This window comes from Dermochelys coriacea, chromosome 6 (genome assembly GCF_009764565.3).
Source record: "Dermochelys coriacea isolate rDerCor1 chromosome 6, rDerCor1.pri.v4, whole genome shotgun sequence".
NCBI classification, from domain to species: domain Eukaryota; kingdom Metazoa; phylum Chordata; order Testudines; family Dermochelyidae; genus Dermochelys; species Dermochelys coriacea.
Window position 1 is genome coordinate 58080893 of NC_050073.1, and position 18704 is coordinate 58099596.

At 44.7% G+C, this 18704-nt stretch overlaps 1 protein-coding gene across 9 annotated transcripts in view; it reads left to right on the forward strand.

The window, feature by feature from the left end:
- The window catches only part of PALS1 (protein associated with LIN7 1, MAGUK family member), a 157909-nt gene that overhangs the window by 63865 nt on the left and 75340 nt on the right, over nucleotides 1–18704 (forward strand). Inside the window, exon 1 of one of the 9 annotated variants that reach the window (XM_043517394.1) lies at nucleotides 13241–13264. The exons of the other annotated variants lie outside the window; for them this stretch is intronic. The gene's annotated coding sequence lies outside the window, so the exon portion shown is untranslated. Of the gene's footprint in view, nucleotides 1–13240; nucleotides 13265–18704 lie in introns of those variants that run through there. 9 annotated transcript variants of the gene reach the window in all.

Below are 18704 nucleotides of genomic sequence, written 5' to 3' on the forward strand. Positions count from 1 at the left end.
TTTATCCCACTCCTAAGCCTTGTTGCGTCCTGTCCCACTCACCCTGCACTCTGTAGAGATGCAGTACAGAGCCTGACATCAGTGCCCCCCTTCCTCCCAGCTCTGCATAGCAAGCAGGAGGCTCCCGGGAGCAGCTCCAAGGCAGAGGACAGGTGCAGTGGGCAAAGGGACACCTGAAGTGAGCGGCACTTGATAGCTTGCTGGGCGGCCGCCCGGCCATACACCTTAGAGGGAACTTAGATCAGCATTTCAGGAGCTTACCTTCTGGGTTTCTGAAACATCGTTGTAGATACCCTCAGCAGATGCTTCTCTGAGGATCATAAATGGGGTATAGAGCCCATTGTACTCCATTGCATATTTCATTATTGGGGTGTCCCACAAATAGACCTGTTCACCATGACCAGAAACAGGAAGTCTTCTACTTGTGCCTGAGTCGGGGACTGGGCTGCCACTCCTTGGTGTAGCTGAGGCCTGAAGTGACATGAGCAATTAACACATGGAGGGAAGCATCACTTCTTGGAGGATAGAATTAGGGAGGTAAACAGAGCATTAGGCTGAAACAGAATGTTTGTGCTAAATAAGTAAGTAAATAGATCAGTAGGCTAAAAAGATAGAATGTCTGCACCAGCTGAGATAAGAGGTAGAACACCCAAGGAACCATTTACTTTGAATAAAATAACTATGGACAAGATAAGTAAGGACTGTAGAGATGAGTAGGTTGAGCATGGACAGAGCATGCTGCACAGGGATTGGTTCTTGCAATGCAATCAACCCAATCCATGTGATGCAATATATAGTACAATAGAACTTCAAAGATACGAACACCAAAGTTACGGAATTATTAGTCAACCAGACACTTTGTGCAACCAGAAGTAATCCATAGGCAGCAGGGGAGACCCCAAAACCAACACCAAATACTGTACTGCCTGGGGCCTTTAGCACTGAGCCCCAGGGCTACAGCCATGGAGGGGTTGGGGCTACAGTCGCAGGGTAGGGTATATTAGGGCTCCGGGCAGTGGAGAAGAGAACAGAGTTATTCTAGTGGTTCTGACATGGCCGAGACAGACATGGTTTCCTTGCTTTATCCAGTTGGCTGTTCGTTAACCAATCACCATCTAGACCAGGGTAGGGAACCTGTGGGCTGGACCTGGCCTGCTGCTTCATTTAATCTGGCCCTTGGCAAGTCTGTGCACCGCGGGCCAGAAGCCCCAAGCCTTGCCCCACCCCCCTGGGGCTGGAACCATGAGCACTGGCTCTCCTTGCTGTGTGGGGAAGCTGGGGTTGCCTGGACGTTAAAAGTCCCGTCGGCTCCGAGCAGCTCCCAGAAGCGATTGGCGTGTCCCTGCGGGCCCTAGAAGCTGCATCGCCCACCAGGAACTGTCTGAGGTAGGCACTGGCTGGCCGGAGCTGCCGCCCCAAACCCCCAGCCCCAGGTCAGAACACACTCCTGCACCCAAACTCCCTCCTGGAGCCTGCACCTCAAACCTCCTCCTATGCCCCAGCTCGAAGCCCCCTCTTGCACCCCAGATCCCTCATCCCCACTCAAGAGCTTGCACCCCCAGCCAGAGTCCTCATCCCCACCCCGGAGCTTATGGGGAGTCTCTACACTCCCCCTGCAGGGCTGGAGCTGCGAGTGCCAGCTTGCCCTGCTGCACTGGGAAGCCTTAAGCCTCCATGCCCCCTGTGGGGCTGTGTGTGACCCGCAACTGATTTTTTTTTTTCTGTGGGTCAGTGGCTTCTGGTAGAAAAAAGTTCCCCACCCTAGACCATCTCTCATCTTCTCTCTCAGGATGCCAATCAAATTCTTCACCCAACCTCAGGGTTCTTTGCTTCAAAGCATGGCTGATCTATTGTTCATGAGGTTGGAAACAGCCTGTTCCACAGAAGTGAGAAGAGTATTGTTATTTAGTAGGAAGCAATCTAGCTCTAACAAACAACAAAAGTGGACAAGATTCAGTCACTGGTGTGACCTAAGATGCATTTCACCTTCATCCTCTTTGCTGTCGGATATAATAGATTACATCCTAAAACTGAAGACAGGTTTGTCTTTGAATTCCATTAAGGTACATTTGGCAGCCATTATGACCTTCCATTTCCTTGTGGAGGGCTTTTCAGTGTTTACACATCCGATGACAGTGAGGTTTCTCAGCGGTTTGGGGAATCTTTCCATGAGTCAAATGTCCTGCCCCTGTTTGGGACCTCAAGCAGATGCTTAGATGCCTTAGGAGACCTCCCTTTGAGCCAGTTGTGACCCGTTCTCTTGACTTTTTTGTGAAGACAGCCTTCCTGATAGCCATTACTTTTGCTCAGAAAGTTGGGAAGAGACAGGCTCTGGTGGCAAATCCCCCACTTCACAGTATTCTTCAAGGACTAGGTCACATTGCAGTCACATCCCAAATTCTTACCAAAGGTCTTATCTGACTTCCACACTAACCAGTCAATTCATTTTCCAGTGTTGTTTCCTAAACCACACCTGAATAAGGAGGCTGTGGTATTACATAAACTCAGTGTCTGGAGGGCATTAGCTTTTTACTTGGACAGAACTAAACCATTTAGAAAATCATCTGAGTTGTCTGTATCTGCTGCAGACTGATCTAAGGGATCTCCAGTTTCCAAGCAGACTCTCTAGATGGATATCTGACTGTATTACTTTTTGTTATCAGGCTAATGATCTCCAACCTCCTTTTAAAGTACTAATCCATTCAGCACGAACTTTCTATTTCCTTTCTTAAGAATGTTCCCATTGCTGAGATGTGTAGAGCCACAACTTGGACCTCCGTACACACCTTTTCTGAATGTTATGCAGCAATTCATTACTCTGCTTCTGATGCTGTTTTTGGCTCTACTGTGCTGTCTTCAATCTTGGACTCAACTCTAAAGCCATATATACCCTCCATAGAGGGTACTGCTCAGTAGTCACCAAAAGTGGAATAACTATAGGGACACTATTCAAAGAAGAAGAGTTTACTGCTCCTGTGCAGTAACTGTAGTTCTTTGAGATATGGGTCCTTATGGATGCTCTACTACCTGTCCTCCTTCCCCTCTGATTTGTAGTTCTCTACTGATCACTGCAGTAGATAAGGAACCGAGGATGGTTCACCCACACATATAGCCACAATGTAGAGCACAAGTTAGAGTAGAGTGCGTGCAAGGGTTGAATGAGCACTGCTCCCTAAAATCTCCAAGCAAAGGCACATGGAGCGCTTGCAAACCTGAAATAGAGCACCCATGGGGACACCCACAGGAAAAACTATAGTTACCACAGAGAGTGAATAACTAGATGGTGTTGCTTTAAAATTCATTTTACTCAAGTAGGAAGAAAGACATGTTGAGTGAAGAAGTGTCTCCTTAGCAATCAATTCTTCCGGAAACGGATATTCTTCTTTGAGTGCTTGCTCATGTCCATTCTATATTAGGTGTGTGTGTTTGCCATATGCACCGGTGCCGGAAGATTTTCCCTCAGCAGTATCCATAGGGGACCAGCTCTGGCGCTGTCTGAGTGGCGCCCGCATGGCACGGTATAGGGGGTGCCACCGGCTTCCCGCTCCCTCAGTTCTTTCTTGCCGCCAGTGATGGTGCTGGAATGTCTGCTGCTTCAACTAACATTGTTTCATTCTTTGTTCTTGCGAACTTTGAAAACCTGTAATATAGTTTGTTACCCTTAGCAGTAGTTCTCAAACTCTTTCTTAGTCCCAAACAGGACTCAGCCGGGGGATGGGGCATGCCCCGGTCCCCAGGCTTTAAGCCCTGAGATCGCTGCAAATGGCCTATGCACATGAGTAATCCACATACCAGCTGCCTAAGGTGCTTAGACGAAGGGCACATAAGTGACAAGTGCCATATATGCAAGTCCTTTAAACCTAGGATGAAGGAGCGCAATATCCATCTGAAAGCACTCCTGATGGAGTTGGCACTCACTCCGGCACCGGAGCAGCGGTCCGACTCCACACTGAGCATCGTGGCCTCCGTGCGCAGTGCTTCGCTAGTGCTATCACGAGCTGGCACCAGTCCCCCTCCATGGCTCTAGTCAAGAAGCCAAGAAAGACTGTGCAAGGAAGATCTCCTACCTCCTGTAAGGGAAAGGAGAGGGCTGGGGGTGAGCCACAACCAATGCTAGGCAGCTCAACACCCCCTTCGGGTGAGCTTGAGCTTGAGCTCCAGCTCAAGTTGAGTGGTGCAGCCCATCACATACTTCGCCTGCGACTCCGGATAGTGGTGCAGGCCTCGGCCAGCTTCTGGTGCCATCAATGCCCAAAGTCCTACAAGCAGCTCAGGAGATCCTGATGCTCCTTGTGCCACCCACACCGGCTCCAGCAGTACCCCTGTCTTGGGGAATACCCACCTTGGGATCTATGCATGTGTCCCCATCACAGCGGCACCATTCCCCATCGAGAGGGACGTCCCGCCATCGCTTGCCCACTCGAAGCCATCACGTCTCAGGATTAGAGAGGGAGGCTCAAGGGAGCCCTTTTGGGTCTCCACATGGGCCACCGATGGAGGGAGTTGAGGCGTACCTCACCGGTAGGTTGGCATAGACCCTCTGAGGCATGCATCACCCGTCAAGAACTCCCGGATTGGCCCCGACTGTCTCCAAGGGCCCGGGACCGATTGAGGATCGCAGATCGCCGGACCATCATTACCCGTCTCCAAGCAGTAGTTCACCCTATTCAGGAAGATCCTCCCAGCAACCAGCCCATATTAACTCCTGGTCCCGTTCAACGTCCTGGTACCGTTCAAGTAGAGAGAGGCGTGGATCGCCTGGTGTCCAGTGCAGATCTGCAGAGTGCCATCGGTCCCCGAGATCCTAACCAAGAAGCCCATCTCACTCTGACAAATTGGCTTCAGGATGCAGTGACCAGCACTGGTCAGACAAGAACCACATCTCCTCCCGATCCTGGTTTCCCGGTACTGACCACTCCGTTTATACCTTCCGGCATGGAATGAGGTTCCCTGACTGTGGGACAAGCCCTGGTACCTGCAGTGCTGTCTATACTGTCACTGTCACCATCACCACCACCACCTGTCCCATAGTACCCGTGGAACCCTTGGAGGTTCACCCAACCTTCCCAGGCTGCCCGGTTGGCATTGGGAGCTTGGAGAGGCCAGCAGCCTTGGTATCCCGTCCCTCTCCAGTGCTTTAGGCTTCAGGGGGTAAGACCCCACAGGTCCAGGAAGACCCACGGGAGCAAGCTGCTGGACCACCAATGGAAGTGGAGGTTGCCACAGCACTGGCATTGTCCTCATCATTGCCAGAAAATGCTATGACAGGGTCCCCTCACCCAGTTTCTCAGGATGACGCCAAAGTGCACCAGGAACTTTTGAAGAGGGTTGCTTCCAACCTGGGGCTTCAGGCAGAGGAACTGGAAGAGCCATCAGACTCAGTTTGAGGTCCTCTGCTCCTGCCAGAGTAGCCCTACCCCTTCATGAAGGCATTTCCAAAATCACTAATGCCCTGTGGCAGACCCCCTCTTCACTGGCTACCTCTAAAAGGGCCAAATGCAAATACTTTGTGCCAACCAAGGGGCATGAGTACTTATACTCCCACTCTGCCCTCAACTCCCTTGTGGTAGAGGCGGTTAACCACGAAGAGAGGTGAGGACAATCTGAGGCCACCTCAAAAAATAAAGATTCGAGGAGGCTGGATCTCTTTGGACGTAAGATTTATTAGTCTTTCAACCTTCAGCTAAGCGTGGCCAACCACCAAATCCTCCTTGGCCAATATGACTTTAATATGTGGCAAGCTATGGCCAAGTTCGAAGGGTTGCTCCCTGAAGCTTCCAAGGAGGAGTTCCGGCCCCTGCAACAGTGGCTGGGGACAGTCTATTCCCAGTCCAGAGACCCCCTGGAAAAGATTACCATTCCCCAGGTGATACATGCCTCGCTGCGATGGTGGGCCAACTGCAGGACAGTCCTGGAGGGGGTTCAGTTTGACACCCTCGCCTCATTCCGTCGAGTTGGTGTTGGATGCTTCGGCTGGGGTGTGCATCTTGGTGACCTCCATGGTCCCTGGAGGAGGCGAAGTTGCACATAAACATCAAAGAGCTCCGAGCAGTCTGGCTGGCGTGCAGAGTCTTGCTACCCCACTTGTCAGGCCAGATGGTACGAGACCTGACTGACAACACAGCCTCTATATTCTACATCAACAGGCAAGGGGGAGCATGCTCATTGCCTCTGTCAAGAGACACTCCCATCTATGGGACTTCTGCATCAGCCACGAAATCCCACCTGGAAGCTTGTCACCTTCCTGGCATCAAGAATATGTAGGTGGACCAGCTCAGCAGGGACTTCTTTGCTCACAATGAGTGGTCACTCCATCCAGAGATAGCCAGCATGATCTTCTAAAGGTGGGGAATTCCCCAAGTGGACCTGCTCGCTACCATACAGAACAGGATATGCCATCAGTTCTGCTCTCGGCAAGGTCTGAGCAAGGGTTCCCTCTCTAATGCCTTCCTCCTGTTATGGTCAGGGAGCCTGATGTACGTGTTCCCTCCGATTCCACTCATCAGCAGGGTCCTGGCAAAGATCAAGAGAGGCAAGGCACAGATTGTCATGATTGCCCTGGCATGGCCTCACCAGCATTGGTTCGGCATGGTCATGAACCTGTCAGGGCCCCCCCCCCGGCCCCTGCCCAACCAACCGGACCTGCTGTCACAGGACCAAAGTTGGCTCTTACATCCCAACCTTGAATCCCTCCACCTCTTGGCATGGCTGCTGTGTGGCTGAACCTGGAGTAACGGACCTGTTCAGAAGGAGTCCAACAGGTCCTCCTGGGGAGTAGGAAGCCCTCAACTAGACTGACTTACCTGTCCAAGTGGATGAGACTTTCCAGCTGAGCATCTGAACATGGTATCTCTCCCTCGCATTCTTCCATACAGGCTGTCCTTGGACTACCTGCTCCATCTGAGGAACCAGAGCCTGGCACACACTTACATTAGAGTGCATCTCACGGCCATCTCCTCTTTTCACCCGCTGATCCAAGGACAGACGGTATTTTCCCATGACATGATGGTCAGATTCTTGAGAGGGCTCGAGAGACTCTTCCTGCAGGTACGGGCTCCTGTCCCACGGTGAGATTTTAAGTTGGTCCTCACTAGACTCAGTGGCCCACCCTTTGAGCCGCTGGGTTCCTGCTCCTTTTCCCACCTGTTCTGGTGGTGGTGACTTCACGAGCTGGGTCTCTGAAATTAAAGCCTTGACCTCAGAACTGCAGTACACTGTCTTCTACAAAGACAAGATTCAGCTACGGCCCCACGCGGCCTTCCTGCCGAAGGTGGTATCCATTTTCCATGTGAACCAGGATATCTTCCTCCCGGTGTTCTGTCCCAAACTGCACAAGGCCAGTGAAGAGCGCCATCTTCACGCCCTGGACGTCCAAAGGGCCTTGGCTTTTTACTTAGAATGTACCACGCCTTTCTGTAAATCAGCTGAGCTCTTCATCACTACAGCAGATAGGACAAAAGATCTTCCGGTGTCCTCGCAGAGGATTGGATTACCTCATGCATAAGAACCTGTTACAACCTGGCGGAGGTTCCACAGCAGATTGTCAGAGCCCACTCAACGAGAGCACAGGCGTCTTCAGTGGCCTTCCTGGCGCACATCCCTATTCAGGACGTTTTGTAGAGCTGCAATGTGGTCGTCCGTCCACACATTTACGGCTCATTATGCCATCACTCAGCAGGCCAGGGACAATGCTGGGTTTGGCAGAGCTGTGTTGCAGTCTACACATCCGTGAACTCCTACCCATCTTCAGGGGTACTGCTTTTGAGTCACCTAATATGGAATGGACATGAGCAAGCACTTGAAGAAAAGACGGTAATGTTTTCTGTAACTGGTATTGCTCATGTCCATTCCACAACCCGCCCTTCTTCCCCACTTTTGGGGTTTCTGGCAGGAAGGTACTGAGGGTGGGGGGAACCAGCGGCACCCCTTATACCATGCCATGTGGGTGCTGCTCCAGAACCAGTCCCCTATGGATACTGCTGAGGGAAAAACTTCTGGCACCGATGCATGTGATGAGCACACACACACCTAATATGGAATGGACATGAGCAAAACATCTCGAAGAACACCAGTTACGGAAAAGGTAACTCCCTTTTCTCCACAACATGCAATCTCCTTTTTGAAGTGCTGCCTCCCTTAGATAGGTTGCTCTCTCAACTGTTTCTATTTATGAAGTTTCTTGGTCTGTCTTGTGTATTTTTCCTCAAGCAAACAATGCAACAGGACCGATCACTGGAGGACTGTTAGTTCTAGTGGCTGTAGAAGCAGGGAACATGTTACTCTCTGATCAAATTGTCTGTTTTCTTTGCTGCGTTCAATACAACTCCAACATGTGCCAAATTCAATTTGGTTGTGTGTTTCTGAAATCAGACCCTGTGATATAGGGTATTGGTGGAACATCCTCTAAACAAGAAAACTCATCCAGTAGTCTCCAATACAATTAATCTCTCCTGGCTGCTGCTTCCAGCATCACAGAATTCTCTCCAACACTAGCGGCTTTTGGCAGTTTTGCATTCTTTAGATTTTCTTGACAAATAACACTTTTTTTCAAAGTTTTTGTAGATAGTAGTGTAAGCTTTAAGATGCTTGTATCCTCCATATCTTCATATACTGTTACTTTCCTATAGAAGTAAAATTTGCAAAGTATATTGTTAGCATTGCCACCACTTTTCATTTTGTCCAATTAATAGACTTGTGCTAAATTAGATATAAATTAGATCTATATATTCATATCAACATTGCCATTTTTGCTTAGTGAGCACTTCTGATTGAAACCCAATATGAAGCAGTGTATTGTCATCTCTAACACTAATTCTGACCTGTGCATTAGTGCCACTGAATTAAAAAGCTAGTTTCTAAAATATTTTAAAGGCTAGTTCTGCATATGTAGGCAATTACAAATTAAAACCTTCTACTAGGCAGACTAGATGCTATATTGTATGCGCAAAAGCTTACAAGTGGAGAAGCATTACATTAAGGATTCATGTCTACTCACTGTGCATTAAAAACAATCGGCATGTAATTTACTGCTTTTTGTGTAAAACCTTCAGTGTGACCTGGTCAACAAATTTAAATTGAAAATATAGAAAACTTATCACTTGTGAGGTGCTTTTACAATTAAGAATATGTGATGTGAAAACATTTCATGTTAGTATATTGCAAAATGTTATTTGTCATGTGCTAAACAGCTTCATTTCTGAAAAAAATGCAAAACCAATAAAAATTTCTTAATACAAATGAATACCACATTAAAGTGTTTAGGTTAATTTTAACAGTAAAACTTGTAGTAATAGTCAAGTTGCCGTGTTTCTGGAAATTGTGCAAAAACTGACACTTTCTCATTTTGGATATTGCTGTTTCATCTTGTCTACAAGCTTACAGCACTACTTGACAAATCCATAGCATACCTCATATAAAAGTACATAAAATAAGCTTTCAAATGATGTGGGTGTGTAGGATGGGTACATTAAACTCCAAAAGTATGTCCCTTTTTGGAGAATTGCTGCATGCCTATTGAGAGCACCAGTGGATCGGACCATTCAGACTGTAGGATATGAACTATTTCACCTGCTTGTGGGGAATGGTAGGTGAGATGGGAGTAGATGAGTGTCCTCCGAAACACTTAATGTTGAGAATTCTAGCTAGTTTGTACTAGATGTTTGAGATCAAGATTAAAAGTCCTGTGTGATATCTTCAAAAATGTAGAATTTCAAAGTAATTTTCCCTTCTTAATCACATTGTTGTCAGTGTCTTTGTTCTTGCTGCCTTTTGCAGTTTTTACTATTTTGATACAGTTCTTGTGCTACTTCTTTTTTGGCATGGCAGTTCTATGCAAATGATGCCTTTAAACAAGGGAGAAATTATTTACTTTGTAATTCTGCTTCTCTGAAGGTCTTCTACCTGTCCTTCCCCTAATTTTGAAGAAAGTCTTTGTTGATTTTGTCTCTTATCTTTAGTATTCCTTTCTCAGGCATTGGCTTCTTCGTAGGTCATTAGTTTTATTCTTTGTAAAGCCTTCCTGATGACTCAAGCACTGAAAGGAAAGTACCAAGAGTAGTGGCTAAGTCTGTGCCCTCTTCCTTACTATTTTTGTCTTGGGCTCAAAATCCCCACATCTTTTAAATTGAGTATTTAGTAGGGCTGTCAAGCTCTTAAAAAAAATTTATCACGCGTTTAAACAATAATAGAATACCATTTATTTAAATATTTTGGGATGTTTTCTACATTTTCAAATATATTCATTTCAGTTACAACACAGACTATAAAGTGTACAGTGCTCACTTTATATTTTTATTACTAATATTTGCACTGTAAAAAACAAAAGAAATAGTATATTTCAATTCACCTAATACAAGTACTGTAGTGCAATCTCTTTATAATGGAAGTTGAACTAACAAATGCAGTTATTTTTTGTTCATAATTCTACATTAAAAAATAAAACAATGTAAAACTTAAAAACCTACAAGTCCACTCAGTCCTACTTCAGACAATCGCTCAGACAAATGAGTTTGGTGACAATTTGCAGGAAATAACGCTGCCCATGTCTTATTTACAATGTCACCTGAAAGTGAGAACAGGCATTCACATGGCACTGTTGTAGCCGGCATCACAAGATGTGCTAAAGATTCATATGTCCCATCATATTTCAACCACCATTCCAGAATAAACGCATCCATGCTGATGGCTGGTTCTGCTTAATAACGATCCAAAGCAGAGCGGACTGACGCATGTTCATTTTCATCATCTGAGTCAAATGCCACCAGCAGAAAGTTGATTTTTATTTTTTGGTGGTTTGAGTTCTGTGGTTTCCACATTGAAGTGTTGCTCTTTTTAGACATCTGAAAGCATTTTCCACACTTCGTCCCTCTCAGATTTTGGAAGGCACTTCAGATTCTTAAACCTTGGGTCAAGTGCTATGTCTATGCTTAGAAATCTCACATTTGTATCTTCTTTGCTTTTTGTCAAATCTTTTGTGAAAGTATTCTTAAAACGAACATGTACTGGGTCGTCATCTGAGACTGCTGTAACATGAAATATATGGCAGAATGTGGGTAAAACAGAACAGAAGACATACAATTTTCCCCCCAGGGAGTTCATTCACAAATGTAATTAATACATTTTTTCAACGAACTGTCAAGGTTTCTTCCCCACTCTGAACTCTAGGGTACAGATGTGCGGACCCGCATGAAAGACCCCCTAAGCTTATTCTTACCAGCTTAGGTTAAAAATTTCCCCAAGGTACAAACTTTGCCTTGCCCTTGAATGCTGCCGCCACCAAGCCTTTTAAACAAAGAATAGGGAAAGAGACCACTTGGAGACGTCTTCCCCCAAAATATCCCCCCAAGCCCTACATACCCCCTTTCCTGGGGAGGCTTGAGAATAATATCCTCACCAATTTGTTACAAAATCATCAAAGACCCAAACCCCTGGATCTTGGAACAATGGAAAAATCAGTCAGGTTCTTAAAGGATTTTATTTAAAAAATAAAAGGGGGGGGCGGTAAAAATTATCTCTGTAAAATCAGGATGGAAAATACTTTACAGAGTATTCAGATTCAAAACACAGAGGATCCCCCTCTGGGCAAAACCTTTAAAGTTACAGAAAACAGGAATAAACCTCCCTCTTAACACAGGGAAAATAAACATAAAACAAAAGATAAACTAATCTGTCTTGCCTGGCTTACCTATACTGGTTGCAATATTGGAGACTTGGATTAGGATGGGTTGGAGAAGATGGATTTCCGTCTGGCCTCTCTCAGTCCCAAGAGAGAACAAACACGTAAACAAAGAGCATAAACAAAAGCCTTCCCCCTCCCCCCCCCCCCAAGATTTGAAAGTATCTTGTTCCCTTATTGGTCCGTTGGTTTAGGTGCCTGCCAGGTTAACAAGCTTCTTAATCCTTTACAGGTAACAGGATGTTGCCTCTAGCCAAGAGGGATTTTATAGCACTGTATGCAGAAAGGTGGTTACCCTTCCCTTTATATTTATGACACGAACATCATCAGCATGGAAGCATGTTCTCTGGAATGGTGGCTGAAGCATGAAGGGGCATATGAATGTTCTGCATATCTGACACGTAAATAACTTGCAACGCCGGCTACAAAAATGCTATGTGAACACCTGTTCTCACTTTCAGATGACATTGTAAATTAAGAAACAGTCAGCAGTATCTCCCATGAATGTAAACAAACTTGTTTGTCTTAGCAATTGACTGAACAAGAAGTAGGACTGGGTGGACTTGTAGGCGCTAAAGTTTTACATGGTTTTGTTTGAGTGCAGTTATGTAACAACAACAAAATCTACATTTGTAAGTTACGCTTTCACGATAAAGAGATTGCACTACAGTACTTTCATGAGGTGAATTGAAAAATACTATTTCTTTTTTTTACAGTGCAAATATTTGTAATAAAAATATTAAGTGAACACTGTATACTTTGTATTCTGTGTTGTAACAGAAATCAATATATTTGAAAATGTAGAAAAACATCCAAAACTATTTCAGAAATTTCAGTTGGTATTCTATTGTTTAACTGTGCGATTAATCACAATTCATTTTTTAATTGCAGTTAATTTTTTGAGTTAATCGTGTGAGTTAACTGCGGTTAATCGACAGCCCTAGTACTTATTGAAAGAGAGTTGCCCAATATTGAAGGGAAATAATGAATCTTCATTACTATTCAAGTGCCAAAATATTTACTACTTGAATGGTTTCAGTAACTACTCTGACAACAAAAGCTAAAGAGATGAATTTTTCCAGGAATGTTTGTATGTTGCTTTTCATTAAAATGAAATGCAGCACTTCAGATTTGCAAGTGCAAGCTGGCAGAAACTTGTGTAGGCTTTACTGCCACTCCTCCATTATTGTACCACTTACATTTAGTTTTCAGCATTATTTAGAACTCCAGTAGCCTCCTCTAAATTCATAGCATTCCCTAAAAACAAAACACAAGCTAGGGTTTTAGACTACTATATTTAAAAAAAACACTCTGATATTTAATTACTGATATTTAACTATTTAAGACAAAGGGAATTGACTAGTTTAAACCAGAGGATTTTTAAAATTTGAAAAAGAAGGGAAAAAAGCTTAATTGGCATTGCCGTGGTCATTTTTTACTGTTTTTTTTTCCCTCCTCAAATTTGTTAGTAATGTTGTATCTGGCCCATTGGCCTAGCAATAAAGGAAGTTGAAGGAAAACTGCAGTGTGATCTCAAAGATATTTTTAATTACTACATTTAATGACAGAAAAGAATGAATCACTAATATTGTAAGTATGATACGTTGTTAATTCTTTAGGAATTCAAAATCTGAATAAATTAATTCAAATAAGCTGCCACCCTGACCATCCTATATAGAATGGGACTTGACGAGGAAGAATGTCTTCTATTTGAATGTGGGCCATAAAGGACTTTCAGAGTTGCCATCAAGTCTTAAAATTGACTTTTAACTGCAAATAGAATTTTTTAAAGGTATTCTGACTTTCCAGTGTCCTACTTTCCATAAGCAGCTGGGCCTTCTACTAGGGAACTATCAGGAAAACATTACTAAACGTTCCGTTATGGAGATACTGAAACAATTACTCATAACAGTTTTTATCTTTTATTACTCAACATATATTTTTAATGTTTATCTGTACAAAGTATAATTGCTGCAAATTTCCTTAAAACATTCTTTAAAGAAAGTGAGAAATTTGATTTCTTCACTGGGATGGCTGTTTATCAAGTTGTCCTTTTAGGAAGATCAGATCTCAAAATGCTTTTCCTGACTTAATCAGAATGCAGAAGAACAGATCTTGGCAGTTGCAAGAAATAGGTTAGGCTGCCTTTTCTCATTGCTAAAGAACTGCCATTTGTTGAGCTCACCGGGATATCTGCAAGAGGCTTCCCAAATGGTACAATGGTACCTATGGGACTGTGTTGTTCGTTTCCTGGTAAAACCATGCGGAGGGAACAGGCTCAGGAAAATCTAGTTACACTTTATGGGTTTCTGTAAATGCAGCTCTCAATTGAAAGTGGCAGTTTGTGGCATCTGAATCTTATCAGTCCAACAAAGTTTCAGCCCTGTGGTTGTGGTTGTCCTAGTTTGGCAACGTGGCTCATTCTGGAGTTGCAGTGCTATTGGTGTGTCTGCTTTTAATTGCACAGATGCTCTGCCTCTCTCTGAATGGGGTGGATGGAAACACAAGGAAACTTCTCCAGTGTGCCATCGTATCCTTTACTCATACATTTTGTGGAATTCATTGGTTTCCATATGCCCATAAATCAATAAAAGGAAGCTCAGGTAGAGCTGTGGTCTTGAGCTAAGAAAGTGCCACAAATGACAGGGAATTGTGCTGGCACTGTGTCCTCAGACCTTCAGTGTGCACAGAGTAAGCTCATATTATATCCACCTTTTTCTCAAACACTGCTATTGTTTCATGCAGATATGTCATTGCTGTGCTTCATAAATGTGGTGTATTGGCTTTGAGAAATAGCTATCGTCTGTACTATCGAGTTCTGAGACAGTCATTTTTCCTCACATAAATTAACTTTGTTCCATCAGACCTCTTTATTTAGAAGAAAAAAAAAGGCATTTTACTTTGTATAAACATGAAAAGTTGAATATAATGTATTTTTATTTCAGCAGCAGGAATTTATCAAGTAATTTTAGCATGCAAATGACATTCGCAAAAGTAGATACCATTTGTTAAGTTGGATTGAGAAGTTTCCTAATAACTAACTAAACGTTCAGAAAAGTAAATCTTATTGATATGACATTTAATCAACCACACACAAAAACTACATTAATAGAACACTGAGGTTGCACAGTCAAGCACTTGAAGGTTAAGAAATGTCAGAATTAAGGTTGTCTTAATTTGGTAGCCAAATACTTACATTTTGTGATCAAGTAATTAAAGCCTAGATAGCACAGGAACTCTTAATTCTGGCACTTCCTAACTTTTGGGTGCTTGATGTTGCAACCTCAGTGTTCTTTTAATGTAGATTTTTATGTATAACTTTCTTGGTTTTAAAAAAGCAAACTGGAAAACCAGAAACTCCATCTATGTAGCATAATATTGAGACACCTGCATAGCTGATCATCAGGGTTTGAACCTTTTAAATCTACTGTATGTATCTGCCACTTGAACTAATGAAGTTACTGATAGCAGTAAAAAATTGTCATCTTCTGTGAACCTGAAATAGAGGGGAATCATGTTTTGCAAGTGGGTTTTAAATTCACTTCCTGACTGCAGAAGGAGGGGGAGACTCTAAAATCTTTTGTTACATTCCAAGCTTTCTAGGGAAGTGCTGTCTAGTGTGCACAGGCTCTTCTGCCCTTCCCCCTTGCACCCTCAAGGATGATCCTTCCCTTCTGCTGTCCCCTCCAAACTGTCATGCTCCTTTCTCACCTCTTCTCTATTTCCACATTCCATTCCTATTCTCACCTAGCCAGTCCCAATCACCACTTCTCAGGCTTCTTATCCCAGTCTCTTTACGCAGCCACTCTGTCTTCTCTCCCATCCCCAGCTTATTTCCCACTCTCCTTTCCCAGTCTTCCCAGTCTGGATGTTTGTACCAGTCTCCCCCCATGTTCTAGATGGGTAGGGTAGGGAGACCAGGAAAAGAGTTAGAGCAGAAGCTGGGATTGGGAGGGAACACTGAGAATTAGTTGGGCAAGGAAACCGGGAAGCGGGGAGAGCAAGACTGGAACTGTCTCCTTGTCCAGCCGTTACCAGTTTCAGTCCCCGTCCTTCCATGTTCCAGTCAGTGTCCTCCTGCTTAGCCCACTTGACAACTCTGCAGTTGTCAGGCAGCTCCCTCTTCCATGTTCCCTTGGCACCAGGAAGGGGTGGGTGAGAGCACAGAAGAGACAGTTCTACGGTTTTCAATTCTGGTGCCTCACCTGGCCCTGGCCCTAGCCCTGGCCCACAATGACCAGAAGTTGCAGGGAATGTCCTAGTGATAGTGACCACCTATTGCCCTGGGTTGGAACTGGCCCATTCCATCTGTGGGGATGGCATATACACAGTTTGGTCACTTGTAGAGCAGTGTGGAAATGGAGCATGTTCAGAGCATATGGAGATTTTAGTTGCTAAACTCTAATGTTTCTAATGATCACATGTTACTTAAGATTTATCAAAGGTTGTAACTTGGCCAAATGTGACAGATTTTCACTGAAACAGCAAAAGGCACATCCATGGCACTAAAGCCCACTCTGCCAAATTTCAAGTCCCTGTTCCAAAACGTTCAGTGATTAAAGCTTCTTAAACATTCCTAAGAATATTTTTTTAACTGGACAAAATGCATTTTCCCCTAACCTCATTCTCAGAAACAGACAGATGTTTTGGCTGAATCATTTCACTCAAAACCAAATCAAAACAAAACAAAAAACACCCCTCAGCCTGGCATGGAAAATTTCAGCCCAGATAGTTTGGCAGAGATTGAGCAACTGAAAACAGGGCTGTATAATGGGAAGTTATTGGGCGACCTGAGGTGATGGTGGTGGTGGTGATGGTGGTACTAGCTCCACCTATGATAAACATTGGCCATTAAACACGTGATATTTTGTGTAGCAGTTATATATTAGGTTAAAGTTGCAACTCTGTGTACACGTAGAAATGGTACAGATGGGAATGTTGGATGAGGCCTGGGCTTGGAACTGGCGTAGGATTGCTGCTAAGCTTCCTGGTCAGTTTTTAAGATGCTTCAGTAAAATGACAGGAGCAGTAGCAGGATGTACATAACTTCTCTTCCAACCTGGCTTCTCAATGTACATGTCTGGTGTGACAGGGTCAGGCCAGATGGCTATAGGAGAGTAATAGAAGGCAGATATATTAGCCCCAGGCTAAGTAGATCCCTTTTCCCTGGGTAAGGTAACAGGGAAGGTTCCAGAACAATCAGGAACCTTCTGGAGACAATTAAGACAGGCTGATTAGAACATCTGCAATCAATCAAGAAGCTGCTAGAATCAATTAAGGCAGGCTAATCAGGGCACCTGGGTTTTAAAAAGGAGCTCACTTCAGTTTGTGGTGTGCATGTGAGGAGCTGGGAGCAAGAGGCACTAGGAGCTGAGAGTGAGAACGTGGACTATTGGAGGACTGAGGAGTACAAGCATTATCAGACACCAGGAAGAAGGTCCTATGGTGAGGATAAAGAAGGTGTTGGGAGGAGGCCATGGGGAAGTAGCCCAGGGAGTTGTAGCTGTCGCACAGGTGTTCCAGGAGGCACTCTAGACAGCTGCATTCCACAGGGCCCTGGGCTGGAACCCAGAGTAGAGGGCGGGCCCGGGTTCCCCCCCCCCCCCCCCCAAATCCTCCCAACTCCTGGTCAGACACAGGAGTCGTCGACCTGGACTGTGAATTCAGAAAAACGGCCAAGCTGAGGGCTGCTGTGAAGCTCCAAGGCGAGCAAATCTGCCAATAAGCGCAAGACCCACCAAGGTAGAGCAGGAACTTTGTCACACTGGCTTTTTGGGGTCTTGCTGTCCTTCCTTCTCCCTCCCAGCTCGGGGCTGGTTGGAGATGTGCAGGAAGTGCACTGTAGAGTTTTGCATGTCTAGTTGCATGGCAGCCAGTTGACCTTCTAGGTCCCTCTGTCCCAGGGCTCCAGAAAGAAAAGCCCTCCCGTCAGCCTCTCAGGAAGCCCAGATGAGCCCACACCAGCTGGAGGAGATGGGGGGAGAATCTTGGGCTCCATCCTCCTCTCCCCAGCCTGGAGGTGGGGGGAGATAAAATTCCATGTGGAGAATGAGAGGGATTATGTAAAAGAGACCAGGTGCTCATGAGGAAAGAATTAACAGTGAGAGTCTCTGTTGAAAGCAGTGCACAGAACCACTATGTGGAAGCTATACCTCTGAAAGCCTGCTGTTGTCATTATCTTCCAGCTGTCCCTCTTTTACGTGTCCACTTGTCAGTGTGCTGCCCCTACCTCATCCACCTAACCTGGAAAGTTCCCCTTTAGAACTTTGTTACACTTGTAGATCTCAGAGACAGGCTAGACTGTGGAGCTCAATAGAACCAGGACTTGCACCATAGTGACTGCTCATACAGTGTAAATGAGGGAAAATGGAAGATTGTTGTCTGCTTCTATGCACTTCAGAGAAAGTAGCCTGAGCTTCAGAGGAAGAATTGTCTCCATCTCACTTCTCATTAATAGTACTTAGCCAGTCATAGTCAACATGATTTTACTTTGCAACCAACCAGTATATATGATGTAATGTATTAATCATATAACTGATCCAGCAGCACAATGAAATTCAAGTTGTCAGTCCTTATCTTCTGGGTGTTTAGGCCAGGATGTCTAAAAAAAGACTTAAAGCTCTAGCAGTAGGACCGTTGCCGACAACTCCATTCCTCAGGGATTGGAACTTTCTATCATGAGGTAAAACATGACAGCTTTCTTGGGAACTAGTCTGGGACTATGGAACAAACTAATATTTAAAGAGGCGACTAAGGGGGAATACGATAGAGGTCTATAAAATCATGAGTGGTATAGAGAAAGTAAATAAGGAAGTGTTATTTACTCATAATACAAGAACATGGGCCACCGCATTAAATTAATAGGTAGCACGTTTAAAACAAACACAAGAAAGTATTTTTTCATGGAACGCACTGTCAACCTCTGGAACTCCTTGCCAGAGGCTGTTGTGAAGGCCAGTACTATAACGGCGTTCAAAAGGGAGCTAGATAGATTCATGGAAGATAAGTCCATCAATGGCTATTAGCCATT